The 14,499-nt window shown below is 47.9% G+C and overlaps 1 protein-coding gene across 3 annotated transcripts in view; it reads right to left on the bottom strand.

The window, feature by feature from the left end:
* Positions 1-14,499, bottom strand: part of LOC121284932 (tensin-like) — a 161,698-nt gene that overhangs the window by 121,982 nt on the left and 25,217 nt on the right. The window lies entirely within an intron of this gene.

Here is a 14,499-nt window from a genome sequence, read left to right as displayed (position 1 = left end):
TAACCGTTCTCTCAACCTGTCCTGCCACCTTCAATGATTTATGCACATATACATCCAGGTCCCTCTGCTCCTGCACACCCTTTAGAGTTGTATCCTTTATTTTAGATTGTGTCTCTCCATGCTCTTTCTACCAAAATGCATCATTTCACATTTCTCTGCATTGAACTTCATCTGCCACTTGACCGCCCATTTCACCAACTTGTTTATGTCCCTTTTAAGTTTAACATTGTCCTCCTCACAGTTCATGATGCTTCCAAGTTTCGTATCATCTACAAATTTTGAAATTGTGCCCTGTACACCAAAATCTAGGTCATTAATATATATCAGGAAAAGCAAGGGTCCCAATACCGACCCTGGGGAATTCCATTACGAACCTTCCTCTAGCCCGAAAAATATCCATTAACCATTACTCCCTGTTTCCTGTCACTCGGCCAATTTCGTATCCATGTTGCTACTGTCCCTTTTATTCCATGAGCTATAACTTTGCTCCTAAGTCTGTTGTGTGGCACTGTTTCAAATGCCTTTTGAAAGTCCATATACACCACATCAACAGCATTGCCTTCATCAACTCTCTCAGTTACCTCTTCAAAAAACTCTAGCAAGTTAGTTAAACTCTACTTTACCTTAAGAAATCCTTGCTGGCTTACTGTAATTAGCCCACATTTTTCATGTGATTATTAATTTTCTCCTGAATTATTATGACTAGAAGTTTCCCCACTACCAAAGTTAAACTGACTGGCCTACAGTTGCTGGGCTTATCTCTACATCCTTTTATGAAAAAGAGTGTAACGTTTACAATTCTCCAGTCCTCTGGCACCACCCGAGTCTAAGGAAGGATGAAAAATTATGGCCAGTGCCTTTCCCTCAGTATCCTTGGATACATCTCATCCAGTCCTGGTGCCTTATCAACTTGTAGTACAGGCAGCCTGTCCAATACCTCCTCGTTATCAATTTTGAACCCTCCCATGTCTGAATTCCCTCCTCTTTCACTGTGGCCTGGGTAACATCTTCTCCTTTGGTAAAGACAGATTCAAAGTATTAATTTAACACCCCAGCTATCCCCTCTGTCTCCACATCTAAATCCACTTTTTGGTCCCTAATTAGTTCTGCTCTTCCTTTTGAGCACCTGTTAATTCTTTCTGTGCCTATAGAAGACTTTGGATGTCTCTTTTATGTTAGCTGCCAGTCTCTTTTCATGCTCCCTCTTTGCTTCTCTTTATTTTTCATCTCCCCTCTGAACCTTCTATATTCAGCTTGGTTCTCATTAGTATTTCCTACCAGAAGTCTAAAGTGCACTTTTCCTTCTTTATCTTAATTTCTATCTCTTTTTGTCATCCAGGAAGCTCCGTATTTGTTTGTCCTACCTTTCCCTTTCAAGGGAATTTACCTTGACTGTGCCCAAACCATCTCTTCTTTGAAGGTAGCCCATTGTTCAGCCATCGTTTTTCCTGCCAGTCTTTGACTCCAATTTATTTGGCCCAGATCTTATCTTACCCCACTAAAGTTGGCTTTCCCCTAATTAATTATTCTTACTCTGGATTGACCTTTGTCCTTTTCCAAAGCCAACCTAAACCTTATGGGCAGAATTTTCTGCCTGCTGGGTGGACGGGCCCGACCCAATCTCCGGTGGGCGGTGAGCCGATCCCTGCCGGAGAAGTAGGCCCCGCCGCCATTTTACTTGGGTGGGCCAATTAAGGCCCAGCGTGACGTCCGGCGGGAAGCATTATGCACTCCCTGTGGGGGTGGGGAGGTGGGGATTCCCCAAAAGCGAAAGCGCGCTCTTTCACGCATGCGCATGAAAGAGCGCACATCCCCCGAGGCTAAGTGCAGCCTCAGGGAGATTGCTGACACTTTTAAAAACATTAAAAATAAAAAAAAAAATCCTTAACATGTCCCCCTCATGTCACAATGTCACATGAGACGGGACATGTTCATAATTTACATAATAACTTTAATAAACTGTTTAAAACCCTACATGATACCTCATCCCACCAGTGGATGAGGTTTCATGTTTTATCTATTTGTCGCCGGGACTCCTGGTCAATCCGCCAACCTTAAGGTTGGATGGGCAGGTCCTTTAATTGTTTAAATGGTCCTGTCAGTGGCCTCAATTGGCCGTTGACAGGTCAGCGGGCCCACAGCTGATTTTGCTGCACCCCTGCCTTCCTGAAAATTTAAATGGGGTGGGATGAGGTCGGGAGTTCTGCCCGATGTCACCGCGCGTGATTTTACGCGTCAGCGAGCGGGCCCCGCCCCCTGTTCGCTGATGGCAAAATTTAGCCCAACATTACAAAGATCACTGCCCCCTAAAATGTTCAACAACTGACACTTGATCCACTTGGTCCATCTCATTCCCAAGAGTCTGGTCTAGCAATGCCTCATTTCTTGTTGGACTGGTAAATTTTCCTGAACACACTCTTGGAACTCTGCCCTTTACACTACTACTATCCCAGTCTATATTGGGATAATTAAAGTCCCCCATTATAACTACACTATAATTCTTGCACCTCTCTGTAATTTCCTTGCAGATTTGTTCCTCCACATCTTTCCCACTATTTGGTAGTCTACAGACTCACCGAGCAATGTAATCACACCTTGTTTTGTTCCTTAGCTTTAACCAAATAGATTCTGTCCTCTTTCTCTAGCACTGCAATGTTCTCCTAAATCAACCCCTGCTCCTCCTCACCTTTTCTCCCTTTCCTATCTTTCCTGAACAACCTGTATCCAGGGATATTAAACACACAGTCCCACCCTTCCTTGAGCCAGGTCTCTGTTATAGCCACAGCATCGTATTCCCACAAGGCAATCTGTGCCTGTAGCTCACCAATCTTATTTACCACACTCTGTGCATTCACATATATGCAGGCAACCCTTAATAAGACTTTATTACTTTTTTACATTGATCCCACCTATTAACTTATTATTCTATCTGTCTGTGTTTGTCTGCCTCTCTATCTATCTATCCACATACCTATCACAGTATTCTGTGCGCCTTGGCATTCCTCTCTGATATTATCACCTGGTCCCCACGTGCCTGCCAAGTCCCCTCCTGAAAGTTGAAACCAAGGACTGTCAACAGCCAATAGGGATTATCCCTCTGCACCTTATCACACCCACAAAGCAAACCAGGGCCAATGGAGTATTTTCAAAGCACAGTCACTGTTGTGATGTAGGGAAACACAGAAATGCATCCGTGTAACACAAGATTACACAAAGTGCAGATGAATCATTCTCAGTGTAACCCCCAAGTTCCTCTGCTCCTGCATCCTCTTCAGAAATGCATCCTTTATTTTATATTGTTTCTCCACATTTGTTTGTGCTATAATGTAGCATTTCATGATTCTCTGCATCAAATTTCAACTGTTACCTGCTCCGCCCATTCCACCAACTTGTCTATGTCCTCTTGAAGTCAATCACTACACTCCTCACAGCTCACTGTACTTCCAAGTTTTGTGTAATTTGCATATTCTGAAATTATGTCCTGTACACTCAAGTTGAGGTCATTAATATATACCAAGGAAAGCAGGAGACCTAGTCCCAACCCCCAGGGAAATCCACTATGCACCCTCGTCCAATTCGCGAAACAATGGTTCACCATGACTCTCTGAATCCTGTCACTCAGGCAACTTTATATCCATGCCAGTTCAGGTTTGCTGACAAGTCTATTATGTGACACTCTATCAAACATCTTTTAGAAGTCTGGCCATACCACATCAATCACGTTACCCTCATCAACCTTCTCTGTTACTTCGTCAATGACTGCAAGCAAGTTACTTAAACATAATTTGCCATTTATACCAAATTTCACAGAACAAATAATAAATTTATTTAATTAATCCAAATTTGTCCAAATGATGTTAATGGTATCCCGGATTATCATTTCTAAAAGCTTCCCACAACTGAGGTTAAACTGATTGGCACGTAGTTGCTGGATTTATCCTTAAACCCTTTCTAAACAAGGCTGTAACATTTGCAATTCTCCAGTCCTCTGACAGCACCCCTGTAATCTAAAGAGGATTGGAAGATTATGGACAGTGCCTCCACAATTTCCATTCTTGATCCCCTCAGTATCCTCGGATGCACCCATCTGGTTCTGGTGACTTATCAACGTTAAATACAGCCAGCCATTCTAATATCTCTGACAGAGGGAGTGCTGCACTGTCAGAGGGTCAGTACTGAGGGAGCGCTGCATTGTCAGAGGGTCAGTACTGAGGGAGTGCTGCACTGTCAGAGGGTCAGTACTGAGGGAGCGCTGCATTGTCAGAGGGTCAGTACTGAGGGAGCGCTGCACTGTCAGAGGGTCAGTACTGAGGGAGCGCTGCACTGTCAGAGGGTCAGTACTGAGGGAGTGCTGCACTGTCAGAGGGTGAGTACTGAGGGAGTGCTGCACTGTCAGAGGGTGAGTACTGAGGGAGCATTGCACTGTCAGAGGGTCAGTACTGAGGGAGCGCTGCACTGTCAGAGGGTCAGTACTGAGGGGGTGCTGCACTGTCAGAGGGTCAGTACTGAGGGAGTGCTGCACTGTCAGAGGGTCAGTACTGAGGGAGTGCTGCACTGTCAGAGGGTCAGTACTGAGGGAGTGCTGCACTGTCAGAGGGTCAGTACTGAGGGAGTGCTGCACTGTCAGAGGGTCAGTACTGAGGGAGTGCTGCACTGTCAGAGGGTCAGAACTGAGGGAGTGCTGCACTGTCAGAGGGTCAGTACTGAGGGAGTGCTGCACTGTCAGAGGGTCAGAACTGAGGGAGTGCTGCACTGTCAGAGGGTCAGTACTGAGGGAGCACTGCATTGTCAAAGGGCCAGTACTGAGGGAGCGCTGCATTGTCAGAGGGTCAGCAATGAGAGGGCAGGACAATTTATTATTTTTACTTTTAAAATCTTCATCTCTCTGAGGCAGCTCTGTGCCTCAGGGAACTTTTCCTGCGCGAAGTTCTGCGCTCACCCTCCGCCCTCCCTCACTCACTGCACAAAGGCAATGTTGAGCACTGCAGCACGCGTTTCCTGCTGGGGGGGCCTTAATTAGCCTGCCAGTGTGATACCGCAGTCAGGGCCTGATCGCTGGCGGCAATTCGTTTCCCGACCACTCCCACTCCCCCCGCCAAGCCCGCCTGATGAGGGCAAAATCCTGGCCAGTGTGTGTGGGACTGTACTCCCCTGAAAGTCAGTGGGCAGAATTTTACGTTCTGCAGGCTGGCGCAGGCCGACCCGAGTGGGTGTAAAATCGCGCGAGATGATGTCGGGGAAGCAGCCTGATGTCATCCCACCCCCGCTCGACATTTCACTCAGCAGGCACGCTTCTGGCAAGTAAGCCCATAATACGGGTGCAATTTGTCATGGCCCGTCCAACCCTATAGCTGGCGGACGGGTGAATCGGCCAGGTGGTCCTTTACATTTCTGATGAGACCTCATCCAAGTGGGGGATGAAATCTCCACTAGGAAATAAAGTAAAGAGAAATATCGGGGTACAGCATTTTTACAAGGTATGCTTCCAGGCGCTGATTGTGCTGCATGGACATTTTTTGCAGCTTTTTTGTGCTTCATTTTATTATTTGCAGGTCTGCAGCTCCTTGAGGCAGCTGTCTGCCTTCAGGGTGCTCTCTCAAAGCACTCACCCACGCCCACAGTGACATCACAGCCCCCCCGTCTTCCCCTCCACCACCCCGGTAGCGCTGAGCTTCCCAGTGCAAGCTTCAGGCAGTCTGGTCGTTAATTGGCCAGCCAGCGTGAAATCACGGCTGGAGGCCGATCGCAATTGGGGCTCATTTACCGGCCATTCCCAGGCCTGCCGATCGCGCCCTCCTGACAAGGGAAAATTTCAGGCCAGTATGAGCGGAACTGAACCCCAGTGAGAGTCAGTGTGTGAATCTGTATCCCAGTGAGAGTCAGTGTGTATGCAACTGTACCCCATGAGCGTCAGTGTGTGTGGAACTGTACCCCATGAGCGTCAGTGTGTGTGGAACTGTACCCCATGAGCGTCAGTGTGTGTGGAACTGTACCCCAGTGAGAGTCAGTGTGTGTGGAACTGTACCCCTGTGAGAGTCAGTGTGTGTGGGATTGTACCCCAGTGAGAGTCAGTGTGTGTGGAACTGTACCCCTGTGAGAGTCAGTGTGTGTGGAACTGTACCCCAGTGAGAGTCAGTGTGTGTGGGACTGTACCCCAGTGAGAGTCAGTGTGTGTGGAACTGAACCCCAGTGAGAATCAGCGTGCATGGAACTGTACCCCAGTGAGAGTCAGTTTGTGTGGAACCCTTACCCCAATGAGAGTCCGTTTGTGTGGAACCCTTACCCCAGTGAGAGTCAGTTTGTGTGGGAACCCTTACCCCAATGAGAGTCCGTTTGTGTGGAACCCTTACCCCAGTGAGAGTCAGTTTGTGTGGAACTGTATCCCAGTGAGAGTCAGTGTATGTGGAACTGTACCCCAGTGAGAGTCAGTGTGTGCAACTGTACCACAGTGAGAGTCAGCGTGTGCAACTGTACCCCAGTGAGTGTCCACGAGTGTGGAACTGTACCCCAATGAGAGTCAGTGTGTGTGGAACTGTACCCCAGTTAGAGTCCGTGTGTGTGGAACTGTACCCCAGTGAGAGTCCATGCCTTGCAGAGAGTGGAGGTGTTGAAGGTAATGGTTACTGAAGGTTAATCATATGGACGAGACCCTCTCGCAGCCTTCACAAGTGCAGCTCAAGTGGCCAATGAGAGTGTATTGCAAAAGTTGCAGCAATAATCTTACTTCAAGAATTGCTAGTAAATGTCAAATATTTCCTGATCAAGGTAGCTTTTTATTCCTGTGTTATTCTGACCAACCCCCTGTCCACCCTGCATTGCCCCCACATGCCCAGTCATTCTCCCTCCCTGTTCCACTGCCTGTTGCTCCCCCCATGCCCCCAAACACACATCCGTACCTGTTGGTTATCTGATGTAGAAGGTCCTCCTGCAAACAGGCAGCAATCAGTAAAGCCCGGCAGCTATCAGCGAGTCAAAGTTCCGGCTGAATTTTTTCTGCTGTGATCCTCCCTCTCTCTCAATCAAGCCGACTGTTTTGCACACGGCCAGAAAATGCCACAGGGTGTTGTCCGTGCCAAGGGAACCAGCTTGCTCGGAATGAACAGGCCCTACGCCCTCTCCCCCTCTGTGACTTTTCTCAGTCACAGTGTGTTCCTCACAAGCTCCTGCTAAAGGATTCAGTCATCTCACAAAAACCCACACACACGTTGGCTGCCTGTTGCCTCCTGTTGCTGGCCGACTGGAGGGTGGAGGCAAGTGCAAGGTCGCAGCCGTTTGTGAGTCCTGTCATTGAGCAGAGGCTCTGTAGGACACTGTGCCTTCATCTGCCAGTGGGCTGCTAACTTAAAGGCAGTTGTAACAGCAAATGAAATCATCTGTCAGAGACAGATTAGGTTACAGGCTGGCTAATTAAAGTCAGATCTATAAAACACCCCTGCATAGGACTGAATCAAATTGAAAGAAAGTGTGTTTTTAGTTAAACCATCGTCTAATATTTGGGATGAAAGAGTACGTGGGTGCACAACCTTCCAGCATCTCTCCATATCTTTGTCTCTCTCTCTCTCTCTCTCTTTCTCTTCAACTCCCTCTTTTTCTGTCTTTCCACCTTTCTGTTCAATCTTTATTCATTTTGTCTATTTGTCTCCCTCTTTCTCTTCCTATTGCTTTCTGTCTATCTCTATCTCCTCCCGCTCTCCTTCTATCCTCTTTGTCTCTTGCTTTCTTTCTCTTCACTTTCTGACTACCTCTATCCCTTTTGCTGTCCCCCTATCACTCTCTTGGTCTCCATCTTCCCCATCTCTATCCCCTTCTGTCCATTACTTTCTATGCTCTACATCTCTCTTTCCCTCACACTTCCTCTCTGTGGCTTATTTCTACATCCCAACTGTCTCTTTCTCTGTTTCTTCTTGTTGGTCTCTCTCACAGTCTCTGGTGGTTCTCGAGGGAGGTAGAGAGCGAAGGGAGATGGATCACATTGAGCAGACTGTGTGATATCTTTCCATCTCCGTGTACCTTTTCTGGAGCTGGGCTTCCAGATGCATCAGCTAGACAGCCGAGAGGCACTGGTTAATCAGTGAGTATTTAACAGAGCAATCAGCTCCCATTCTGGTAATGGGTTGAAATCTTCCTGACAAAGCACAGGGCCCCCGTTGTATTCAGAAACGTCAGGGGGGCTGATCTCCCCATTAATGTAGCTTTTGCTGTGGTGGCAGCTGCTCCCATACCACTGAAGCTCCTGAGCAGTGTTCAGGCAGTGAAGGTGGCCCCGGCCCTGCCTATGCACTGTGTTGAAAGGACAGTGGTAGTACGGAGGGGGTGCCGCACTGTCAGTGCGTCAGGACGGAGGGGGTGCCGCACTGTCAGTGCGTCAGGACGGAGGGGGTGCCGCACTGTCAGTGCGTCAGGACGGAGGGGGTGCCGCACTGTCAGTGCGTCAGGACGGAGGGGGTGCCGCACTGTCAGTGCGTCAGGACGGAGGGGGTGCCGCACTGTCAGTGCGTCAGGACGGAGGGGGTGCCGCACTGTCAGTGCGTCAGGACGGAGGGGGTGCCGCACTGTCAGTGCGTCAGGACGGAGGGGGTGCCGCACTGTCAGTGCGTCAGGACGGAGGGGGTGCCGCACTGTCAGTGCGTCAGGACGGAGGGTGTGCCGCACTGTCAGTGCGTCAGGACGGAGGGTGTGCCGCACTGTCAGTGCGTCAGGACGGAGGGTGTGCCGCACTGTCAGTGCGTCAGGACGGAGGGTGTGCCGCACTGTCAGTGCGTCAGGACGGAGGGTGTGCCGCACTGTCAGTGCATCAGTACTGAGGGTGTGCCGCACTGTCAGTGCGTCAGTACTGAGGGAATGGCACACTGTCAGAGGGTCAGTACTGAGGGAATGGCACACTGTCAGTGCGTCAGTACTGAGGGAGTGCTGCACTGTCAGTGCGTCAGTACTGAGGGTGTGCTGCACTGTCAGTGCGTCAGTACTGAGGAATGGCGCACTGTCAGAGGGTCAGTACTGAGGGAATGGCACACTGTCAGAGGGTCAGGACTGAGGGAATGGCACACTGTCAGTGCATCAGTACTGAGGGTGTGCTGCACTGTCAGTGCATCAGTACTGAGGGAGTGCCGCACTGTCAGAGGGTCAGTACTGAGGGAATGGCACACTGTCAGTGCGTCAGTACTGAGGGTGTGCTGCACTGTCAGTGCATCAGTACTGAGGGAGTGCTGCACTGTCAGAGGGTCAGTACTGAGGGAATGGCACACGGTCAGAGGGTCAGTACTGAGGGAGTGCTGCACTGTCAGTGCGTCAGTACTGAGGGTGTGCTGCACCGTCAGAGGGTCATAGAGCATAAGAACATAAGAAATGGGAACAGGAGTAGGCCATTCGGCCTCTCAAGCCGGCTCCGCCAGTTAATAAGATCATGGCTGATCTTCTTGTGTTTCGATTTCCACATTCCCATCTATCCCTGATAACCTTTGATTTCCTTGCCTAACAAGAATCTATCTACCTCCGCCTTATAAATATTCAATGACCCCGCCTTCACCACCTTCTGAGGCCGAGAATTCCAAAGTCACACAACCCTCTTGGGAGAAAAAAATTTCTCCTCATCTCTAAAAGGGCAACCCCTAATTTTAAAACAGTGCCCCCTAGTTCTGGGCTCAGACATTGGAGGAAACATCCTTTTAACGTCTACTTTGTCAAGACCTTTCAGGATCTTGTATGCTTCAATCAAATCACCCCTTACTCTTCTAAACTCTAAAGTGGAAACAAACCCAGTCTGTTCACCCTTTCCTCATAAAACAACCCACTCGTTTCTCAGTATCAATCTAGTAAATCTCCTTTGGACCACCTCCATCCTTCCTTTAATAAGGAGACCAAGATTGCACACAGTATTTGAGGTGCCCACCAATGTCCTGTATAACAGAAGCATAACATCCTTACTTTAATTAATGTTTAATCCCTCTTGTAATAAAAAATAGCATTCCATTAGCCTTCTTAATTACTTGCTGTTTGTAACTCATGTACTAGAACACCTAGATCCCTCTGCACCCCAGAATTATGCAGCTGTTCTCCATTTAAGCAATACTCTTATTTTTTGTTTTTCCTGCCAAAGTGAACAACTTCACATTTTCTCACATTAAACTCCATTTGCCAGACCTTTGCCCACTCGCTCAACCTATCTATATCCACCTACAACCTCCTCATGTCCGCTTCATAACATACTTTCCTACCTATCTTTGTGTCATCTGTGTCATTTAGCTACCATGTCTTCATTCCCCTCATCTAAGTCATTGATGTAAATCATAAAAAATTGAGGCCTCAGTACAGACCCATGTGGGACTCCACTCGTCACATCCTGCCATTCAGAAAAAGACCCATTTATGCATGGTCTGTTTTCTGCTAGCCAGCCAATCTCCTATCCATGCTAATACATTACCCACTACACCATGAGCTTTTATTTTCCATAATAACCTTTGACGTGGCACCTTATCAAATGCCTTCTGGAAATCCAAGTACAGCACATCCACGAGCTCCCCTTTACCCACTGTGCATGTTACTCCTTCAAAAAAAACTAATAACTTGGTTAAACATGATTTTTCTTTCACAAAGCCATGCTAACTCTTCCTGATTACCCTGAGCTCTTCTAAGCGCCCAGCTATAACCTCCTTAACGTTTGATTCTAATAACTTCCCCACGACAGACGTCAAGCTATAGTTTCCTGTTTTCTGCCTCCCTCTCTTCTTGAATAGAGGGGTTATATTTGCTACTTTCCAATCTGATGGAACCTTTCCAGAAACTTTGAAATTTGAAAAATTAACACCAGCTCATCGACTACCTCATTAGCAACCTCTTTTAAGCCCTTAGGATGTAGTCCATTGGGACTCAGAGACTTGCCATTCTGCAGCTCCATCAATTTGCTCAGTACCGTTTCCCTAGTGATTTCAAATTTCACCAAGTTCCTCTCTCCCTTTCACCTCCTGATTTGCAGCTATTGCTGGATTGTTTTTTGTATCTTCTATAGTGAACACAGGAGCAAAATATTTGTTTATTGCTTCCGCCATTTCCTTATTATCTACTATTAACTCCCCACTGTCACTCTCTAGAGGACCAACACTCACATTACTTACTTTTTTCCTTTTTAAGTACATTTCTAGCTAGCTTCCTCTCATACTCTCATTTCTTTCTCCTGGTGAACCTCTTAGCCATTCTCTGCCTTTCTTTATATTCTGTCCAATTATCTGTCCTACTACTCATTTTTGCAGAGTTGTATGGTTTTCCCTTAAGTTTGATGCTTTCCTTAACTTCTTTAGTTAACCATGGATGGTGGGTCCTCCCCTTAGAATTTTTCTTTATAGTCAGAATGTACTTATTATGAGTACTCTGAAATATCCCCTTAAATGTCTGCCACTGCTTCTCTATTGATCTATCCTCCAGCCTGGTTTCCCAGTTCACTTCAGCTAGCTCAGCTTTCATCCCCACACAGATGCCCTTATTTAAGTTTAAGATACTAGTCTTAGACCCATTCTCCTCTCTTTCAAACTGGATGTAAAATTCAATCATATTGTGGTTGCCACTACCTCGGGGTGCCTTTATTCTGAGGCCATTAACTAATCCTGTCTTGTTACACAATACCAAGTCTAATATAATCTGGTTGGTTCGAGAACATGCAGCTCTAAGAAACTACATGGAAAGCATTTTAACAACTCTTTATCCAGACTACTACTGCCAATCTGATTTTTCCAGTTTATGTTAGATTAAAATCACCCATGGTTATTGCTGCCCCTTTATCACAAGTATGCAATATTTTCTCTTGTATACTTAATCCTACACTGTGGCTACTGTTAGGGGGCCTGTGGACCACTCCCATTAGTGACTTTTTCCTCCAATTATTCCTCATTTCCACCCAAACCGATTCTACATCTGGATCTCCTGAACCAAGGTCATATCTAACTATTACACCAATGCCCTCTTTGATTAACAGTAGCTTCCTATTCTTCTCGAATGTCATTTACCCCTCAATGTTAAGGACCCAAACTTTGTCATCCTGCAAGCACGTCTCCGTAATTACTATCAGATCATATTTATTTGCTTCAGTGTGGGTCATCAATTCATTTACTTTGTTATGAATGCTACGTGCATTCAGATAGAGAGGCTTCAGTTTTGTCTTTTTCTTACTTTAGTGACATCTAGTCTTGACTGTTGATATATTCTTAGGTTTTTTTCTCTGTGTCCCTTCTTGCCATTCGCTCACCCTCATTTCACATGTTACATTTTTGCTCTCCTGTCTCGACTCTACACCTTAAATTGCTACCTCCGCCCAAACTTGATCCCTCACCCCTCTTGTTTAGTTTAAAGCCCTCTCTACTTCCCTAGTTACGTGATTTGCAAGGACACTCGTTCTAGCATGGTTCAGACGTAAACCGTCCCAACAGTGCAGCCCCACTTTCCCTAGTACTGATGCCAGAGCCCCACATACTGGAACCCACTTCTCTTCTGAGAGAGCGCCGCGCTGTCAGAGGGTCAGTACGGAGGGAGCGCCGCGCTGTCAGAGGGTCAGTACGGAGGGAGCGCCGCGCTGTCAGAGGGTCAGTACGGAGGGAGCGCCGCGCTGTCAGGGGGTCAGTACGGAGGGAGCGCCGCGCTGTCAGAGGGTCAGTACGGAGGGAGCGCCGCGCTGTCAGAGGGTCAGTACGGAGGGAGCGCCGCGCTGTCAGAGGGTCAGTACGGAGGGAGCGCCGCGCTGTCAGAGGGTCAGTACGGAGGGAGCGCCGCGCTGTCAGAGGGTCAGTACGGAGGGAGCGCCGCGCTGTCAGAGGGTCAGTACGGAGGGAGCGCCGCGCTGTCAGAGGGTCAGTACGGAGGGAGCGCCGCGCTGTCAGAGGGTCAGTACGGCGGGAGCGCCGCGCTGTCAGAGGGTCAGTACGGAGGGAGCGCCGCGCTGTCAGAGGGTCAGTACGGAGGGAGCACCGCGCTGTCAGAGGGTCAGTACGGAGGGAGCGCCGCGCTGTCAGAGGGTCAGTACGGAGGGAGCGCCGCGCTGTCAGAGGGTCAGTACGGAGGGATTGTTGCACCATCAGAGGGTCAGTATTGAGGGACTTTCGCACACTCTCTCTTCTCCAGGTTCCCATTGCCGATTGCCATCAAGATGCCACAGGATGGAGGTGCATCTGGACTTGGGGAACAAGACAGGTGTAGTCTAACTGCGATGCCCCTTGCTGTCAAATAGTCAACTGACTCTCCTTAAAAACAGAAGTGATGACCTTCTCTGCAGAATTTCGATTCCGACCCCATCGCATCAGTACATTGCCAAAGTGCCTTGCAACATGAAGGTGGAATTTAAGCAGACACCGACAACAGCGGAGATTAGAACATTCAAGAAGGAAGAGTGGTACATCAGGGGATCGAAAACAGAAATGTGAAAGTCTCAGGAAGCACAAAATTGTTCATCAAGACTGTGTTTGTTCTTTGAAAGAGTTATCCAATGATTCCAGTCCTCTGGCTCATCCCTCACAGCCCTGTAACTTTCTTCCCCTTCAACTCTTTATCCAATTCCCTTTTGACAGCTATGGCTGAATCTGCTTCCACCACATCTCCAGGCAGCACCTTCCAGATCACAACAACTCAATGACTAAAGAGTTCTCCACATCTCCCCTCTGGATCTTTTCTGTTATCTTAAATCTGTCTCCTCTGGTTACTGACCCACTTGTCACTGGAAACAGTTTCTTCTTACTCACTCTGTCTAAACCTTTCATGATTTTGAACACCTCTATTAAATCTCCCCTTAGCCTTCTCTGCTCGAAGGTAAACAATCCCAGCCCCTTCAGTCTCTCTAATAACTGAAGCCCCTTATTCCTGGTCCCCATTCTAGTAAATCTCCTCTGTACCCTCACCAAAGCCTGGACATCCATCCTAAAGTGTGGTGCCCAGCTGTAGTTCAAGCTATTCTTTAGCTCGGAGTGCAGTCCTGCACTATGAGAAGGTTGGGTTGCTACTTGACACCTCCCTACTCCCGAGACAGAGCCAGCCCATCTCATCAGAAATCCAAAGGGATTAGCCAGGGCTGCTGGGAGTCCTGCTGGCTCACGTGTGTTTTAACTCTCGCAATGCTGAGATGGTGCTGATACCATCCGATCCACTTAATACTTCAGCACCTCTCCACCATAAATCAGGACAGGGACATCAGAAGACCCACCTGTTTGAAAGATAAAACCCTCCAGTGTTGTCAGCACCAGGGGGGCGCCCTTTCAGAATAGCAGTGGTAAATTTGAGCTCACGGATATCTTTCCAAGCCTCCTGCAGAGCGCACAGTAAAAAGCAGCAGCAAAGGCAATGGGCTCTGATAAAATCCCAATCATAGTACTGAGGACTTGTGCTCCAGAACTTGCCGCGCTCCTAGCCAAGCTGTTCTAGTACAGTTACAACACTGGCATCTGCCCGGCAATATCGAAGATTGCCTAGGTATGTCCAGTTGACAAAAAAATGACAAATCTAATCCAGTTAATTACCACCCTATCA

Source organism: Carcharodon carcharias, chromosome 12, assembly GCF_017639515.1.
Source record: "Carcharodon carcharias isolate sCarCar2 chromosome 12, sCarCar2.pri, whole genome shotgun sequence".
Taxonomy (NCBI): Eukaryota; Metazoa; Chordata; class Chondrichthyes; order Lamniformes; family Lamnidae; genus Carcharodon; species Carcharodon carcharias.
The sequence above is the reverse complement of the archived record's forward strand: the minus strand, read 5'-3'. Positions and strand labels throughout refer to the sequence as shown.